This window comes from Parasteatoda tepidariorum, chromosome 7 (assembly GCF_043381705.1).
Source record: "Parasteatoda tepidariorum isolate YZ-2023 chromosome 7, CAS_Ptep_4.0, whole genome shotgun sequence".
NCBI lineage: Eukaryota > Metazoa > Arthropoda > Arachnida > Araneae > Theridiidae > Parasteatoda > Parasteatoda tepidariorum.
In genome coordinates, this window is record NC_092210.1 from 18,324,861 (window position 1) to 18,331,435 (window position 6,575).

Genomic DNA, 6,575 nt, shown 5'->3' on the forward strand with positions numbered 1-6,575 from the left:
TATATATATATATTATTTAATCACCTTACAAAGCAAACACTTCCCAGTACAGTGTGAATGTTTGCAGTTGTTTTCGTATTTCACAGTTTAAACAATATGCGCCACATCCACGTTCTCTCTCTACTATAAGTTTATTAACCAGTAAATTTCATTAATATTATATTATAAAACTAACTTTCGTTAAAAAACCCCTTTTTTTTAGGACTGCTTTAAATAACCGATGTAAATAACCAATGCTGTAAATAACCGATATATTCTTTTTCATACTTTCCAAATATTATAAAAGAACGGTGAAACGTAGTAATGTATTCACGTAATTTCGAATTCAGCTTCACATAACTTCGTGTAAAGCTGGAACTTATTATTATGCAAAATCCTATGTTTGTAATTTATGTTCTGTTTACCATGACTGACTCGCTTTTCCTAGGATGCGCAATCTTTATTCTAGAAGAAATGGATCTACGAATTCTAAAACAAAAAAATCAGTAGAACATTCTTTTTTTATGAATCATTTAAACTGGTATGAAAACTATATTTTCGAATGAACATGGAATTTATTCGAAGCATATGGTGCGCCGTGAAAAAGCTTGGAAGATTTTTAAAGCAAACAAACTGCATCTACTGTTGATATTCATAAGAATTTGTTTATGCATATTTGTAATTGGAATTCTAAAAATTCTTGTTTAATTTCCTGATTTTCGGCTTAGATTTTTTTTAGTATTTTTTTTCTTTTTTAAAAGTTTTGCATTATTTAAATTTAAAAATAAAAGTAGCAAGGATGATTTAAAATTGAATACTAAAACAATGTGATTATGTTTAGCGCAAAAAAAAAATTAAATTTCGACGTTATATGAGAGCATTTCTCAAAAGGTGGAAATAATAACGTTAATAAAAGCTAATTCTGAATTCTATTAGAACTGATGTTATATGTACTAAATATTCACAACTTACGTACATTTTAATTTTTAAGGTGCTTGAAAACTGTCGAAGACAACATTTTGATTGTTTTAGTTTAGAAATTTTTATTTCAATTGTACATTATTTATCATAACATAAATACAAAAAAAGTACGGAAGAAAAATTAAAAAATCTGGGGGTAAACTGGCAAAAAAAAGTCTGAAAATTTATCTTTTCTCCAAAATCACATAACTTAGTTAAATTGATTATTTTTTCATTATTCTTGTTTTAACTTATAAAAATTCAATTTAGGGAAATAGACCAAGCAATTTAGAAATTTTTATTTTGATTAAACACTGTATAATAATAGAAATTGGAAATTTTAAAAAAAAATCGGGAGGGGGGGAAAGTTAAAAAAGACTAAAAATTGATCTTTTTTCAAAATCACATAACTTAGTTGAAATGTATTATTTTTTCCTTATTCTTGCCTTATATTACTTATAAAAATGCAACTTAGAGAGACTAAGCATTAGATATAATATTAATATTTAAATATTTTAGAGCACTATAGAAACTTATTTGCCGAAAAATACCAAAAATTGCGATTAATTAATTTAATTATAGTTTAATCTACTAGTCTATAGTTTATTCTCAAGACAGATGAATAGATTACATTCATGAAAAATTTCAAGTAATTTGAACTGAAATATTTTAAGATATTGCATTTAGAATAAAGGAAAATAACCGAAAAATAAGTTTTGAAAAAAAAAAATGTCAAAAAAGGCACAGTTATCAATTTAAAAACTAACATAGATGTGCTTTTAAATCATCATAAACTTCTGTTCCATTTGACGTAGAAACAAAACTCAAAAGGTATTTTGAAAGATAACGGTCTATTGTTTTATTTTATATAAAAAACATAAAAATATGATATTTTAGACAAAACGAGATTAAAAAAGGTAGTCGGGTACTTTAAATAAAACTAACACTACAACAACTTTTTTCTTTGAATTTCAGGACATCAGATTATTTTAAATAATAAATTTATGGGAAAAATGATCGGCGTAGCATACGTTACGTAATTTGGACAATCATGCGTTTCTCTCAAACAAAAATGGCATTTTGTTAAAGAAATACTTCATACAAACATAAGGAAACACTTGAATGGTTAAAGAATTATTTAAAGAACGGATAAATTAGTTTAAAGTACTTACATTTATTAAAACAACAACGTGGTTTCGTACGTTGCGTTTTCATTAATTCATCAAAACACTAAATTGCTTTTCTTAAAAAAAATATTTCACTCAGGAAAATATAACTTAGCTGAATAATCAAATTGTCGTCCTATCTATATACTAAATGCTCTTATTTTTGTTTGTAAGCATCTAGGCACTATTTTTATTTTTGGTGTTTCATTGGCTCAGTTAACATTATGATTATATCTTTCGGTTGGAAGAATATTTAAGATATTTAAAGAAAGTTTTTAGAATACCCTTATGAAAAAATCGAGGTATAAATGAGGTATAAACAAGGTATATTTTAAAGGTATAAAGGAGGTTGTTATTTAAAGACGTCGTTGAGGTTGAAAAGGGTGCAAATGAATACCTCAAAACCAACCTCAAATATACCTTAATATATACCTCCAGAGGTATATATGTTTCAACTTGAGGTGTTNACAAGCTGAGGTATATATAAATCAACCTCGTACACCTTAATTACAACCTTTACGAGGTATAATTTTTATTTCCGATTTCTCTGCAACCTTAAATATACCTCAAATATACCTCAAAACAACCTTAATACCTCCCTCAAAAATACCTCAAATCAACCTTAAATATACCTTAAATTTTCATAAGGGTAATCAATATTTAATTAATATAATGCCACAAGGCATAATTAGAAATTTACTTTAAAATTTTCACTGTGATTTAAATTTCAACTTAATTGGGTACTTGCACTTCAAGAACAAGACCATGTATATTCTCACATGTGATCTATGACGTCAACACCGGCTGATTGTTTATAAGCAAAATGGCGTGAAAAGCTAAGTTTCTCCGCGTAAGTTAGAATGTTAATTAACGAAGTTAATTTTAGTCAGTGCCGTATCACACATCGAAATTATTGAAATACAATTCTTTCTCTTCTACGTCTTTTACTTAACTTATATTTATTGTTTATGTATTTCATTGTAACCGTGATATATTTTTGTTTTGTGTACCTGGCAACTTCGATGCATAATTTGTTTGTTTATGTTCTACATGGTTTATTGTCTGTCTTTGTGTTAAGTAAGAAATATAAAGTGAAATAATTGAAATCTTTGCGAAAGAATCTTTGTGTAAGAATTTAGAATGTATCATTTAAGGGGATTTATGCTTGACGGGCTTGGCTTACTCGAAATGGAATGGAAAGAACAGATGTTAACGTGAACAAATGCCACGTTTCAACAACCAATCAGGATCGAGATACCTACATTACGTCACTTACGGGTATCCCATTGGGTACTTGTAACTTGAGAAAAAATGAAGTGATTATGTACAACCATGTGATTTAGATCCGATTTAATTTGATACCTGTAAGCTACGTCACGCGTGTGTGTTGAAAGTGATTGGTTTCGGAATCGACAAATGCCTCGATTTAACTACAATGACGTCACTTGCGGGTATCCAGTTGCTATCAGATCTTAAAGTTTAGATCTGTGATTTGCTGCCAATAACCCATTTTTTGGAGAGCAGAATTTAAAATTTAATTTGACTTATATTTTAATTCGTTATTCTGCCAGCAAATATGCTACAAACATGATGCTCAGCATGTTATGAATTCTTCTCATATTTGTCATTCCTCATTAAACTCAAGAACTTTTTTCCATGGTAGAATTTATATTTTATTTTTAAGTACAATGTTCAAGAGGGCTATATAATTGTCCCCATTTTTTAAAACCTCCAAAAAAAATATTGGAAATTATAATTGAAGGATTTGAGAAAATATAATAATAAGCCATATTTTTTCAAAGATTGCATTTTTTACATCATTTTATACCTTAATATTGTTTTAAGATAGGTATTTTTAAGTTTGCATAATGTGTACTAAATGGCAGCATAGTACACAGTAACATCTTATTGTATTACATGAAAATCGTTGTGTAGTTTTACCAAAAACGCTTTTTTAACTATTTAAAAAAATGGCTTATTTCTTTGCCTTAGCTCATCAATTGTACTGAAATACTTTTTTTACGGAATATATATACATAATTTTAAAAAGAACTTTTAGTGAAGGATCGTAAGATGATTCATTGAAAGTCATAACAGGATAATTTTTGATTAACACGATTAATTAAAGCCAGAAGGACTTTATATTAACGTGGCGGGAATTACTCGTATTTAGCTGAAAAACGTTATTTGACAAGATTCAGTTGTCAACTGTATTTCAATAAAAAAAGAATAATTCTTTAGATTCCATCAGCGAAGAAATATTTATATTCTATTTCCATACAAAGAAAATAGTGTTTTACTAATAATAAAACTATTTCCACGATAAGGATTCACTTTCTTATTTTAGCGCCCTATTATCATACGTCTAGTAAGAATGAAAAATGTTGTACGATTTCTTTTTTAGAAGCCCGACGAATTTTATTCTGAAATGCATACCATATTTCTGTAAATTCCTCAAGAAAGCGTGATTTTGTTGTCATATTTCCTTGTCAAGAAAATGTGACGATTGCAGTTTGGATTTTAAAAGTATGTAAAAAATAAAAATATGTAAGCAACGANTCATCCTCAGGGATGTTTCCCAGACCGTCGCCAATAGCCCATTGTGCAGCTCAAGTGCGACGTAGATGAACTACAACTTGAATTTTTTTCCGTGGTAGAATTAATATTTTATTTAAGTACAATATTCAAGAGGGCTATGTTATTGTCCCCATTTCTTAGAAACTAAAAAAAAAAAAATATTGGAAATTATAATTGAAGGATTTGAGAAAATATAATGATAAGCCATATTTTTTCAAAGATTGCATTTTTTACATCATTTTATACCTTAATATTGTTTTAAGATAGGTATTTTTAAGTTTGCATAATGTGCACTAAATAGCAGCATAGTACATAGTAACATCTAATTGTATTACACGGAAATCGTTGTGTAGTTTTACCTACATACATAATTTTAAAAAGAACTTTTAATGTCGTAAGATGATTCATTGAAAGTTATAATAGGCAAATTTTTGATTAACACGATTAATTAAGCCAGAAGGACTTTATATTAACGTGGCGGGAATTATTTGTATTTAGCTGAAAAACGTTATTTGACAAGATTCCGTTGTCAACTGTATTTTAATAAAAAAGAATAATTCTTTAGATTCCATCAGCGAAGAAATATTTATATTCTATTTCCATACAAAGAAAATAGTGTTTTACTAATAATAAAACTATTTCCACGATAAGGATTCACTTTCTTATTTTAGCGCCCTATTATCATACGTCTAGTAAGAATGAAAAATGTTGTACGATTTCTTTTTTAGAAGCCCGACGAATTTTATTCTGAAATGCATACCATATTTCTGTAAATTCCTCAAGAAAGCGTGATTTTGTTGTCATATTTCCTTGTCAAGAAAATGTGACGATTGCAGTTTGGATTTTAAAAGTATGTAAAAAATAAAAATATGTAAGCAGCGACGGTGAAAGAATAACTAAGAGAGATTGGAATTTTTAATAACGAGATTTATCACCGGAAAATATCGATACTTCGTTGTGTTATTTTTAATTTAACGAATTTACATTTTCTTTTTTGTAAGTTAATCTTGCTTTAATTTCTCTCTCCACTGAATTGTCCCGTAGAAGACTAATTGTAAAGACACGGTTCGCAGAAGTCAAGCATCACTGACCGCTTAATGATCATTTTGATGAGTCTGCGTAGGCACCGAGGTTGCGTGGTATCGGTCCTTTGTTAAACTGTTCTACCCTAGACTTGTAGGTCGTAACGCTTCCAAAGCGGAGGAGCCCTTCCCTCTGCAGAGGATCAAAATTGTGATGGCATGTCTTCGGATCATCCTCAGGAATGCTTCTCAGACTGTCGCCAATAGCCCATTATGCAGCTCTAACGCGACATAAATAAAGTATCTACCTACCTTCACTGAATTTTCCATAATGAAACATTTAATCATTCTTACGTTTAACATTAGTGCATTCTTCTAGAATTTATATGGATTTCCTTTTATCATCTATTTTGTATTCAGAACCAAGAAGTGATTCGAATCAGCAAATCAATTGAATCAAATTCACTAATTCGAATCTACTGCTTTGAACGTTGCTAATCCAGTTAATCACAATATTATCATTGTTGGCAAGAATCCATATTTATCATTGCTGATAGTTAACGATATTTATTGCATTTATGATACATCGTGTGAATATATTTTCACTACCGTTATCCTGATAGAATACATCGATACTTCACGATACGTCGTCGTCTTGAGTGGTCAGCGACCGTGAATAGCTTTTGATATCAATATCTTAAGTCGTTTCCCACCTTCTGTAACTAGCCAATGATCTTTTAAAATACTTATTGGGTTTTTACGTGAAGCCAATGTATCAAGATTATCGACATCTATATTTATCGTATTCATGATATGCATTGCAAATATATTTTAAATACAGTTATCGCGATAGTTAATATATATATATATA

The 6,575-nt window shown here is 29.0% G+C and overlaps 1 protein-coding gene across 2 annotated transcripts in view; it reads right to left on the bottom strand.

The window, feature by feature from the left end:
* The window catches only part of LOC107439363 (uncharacterized), a 566,421-nt gene that overhangs the window by 24,405 nt on the left and 535,441 nt on the right, over positions 1-6,575 (bottom strand). The gene's annotated exons all lie outside the window — the stretch shown is intronic.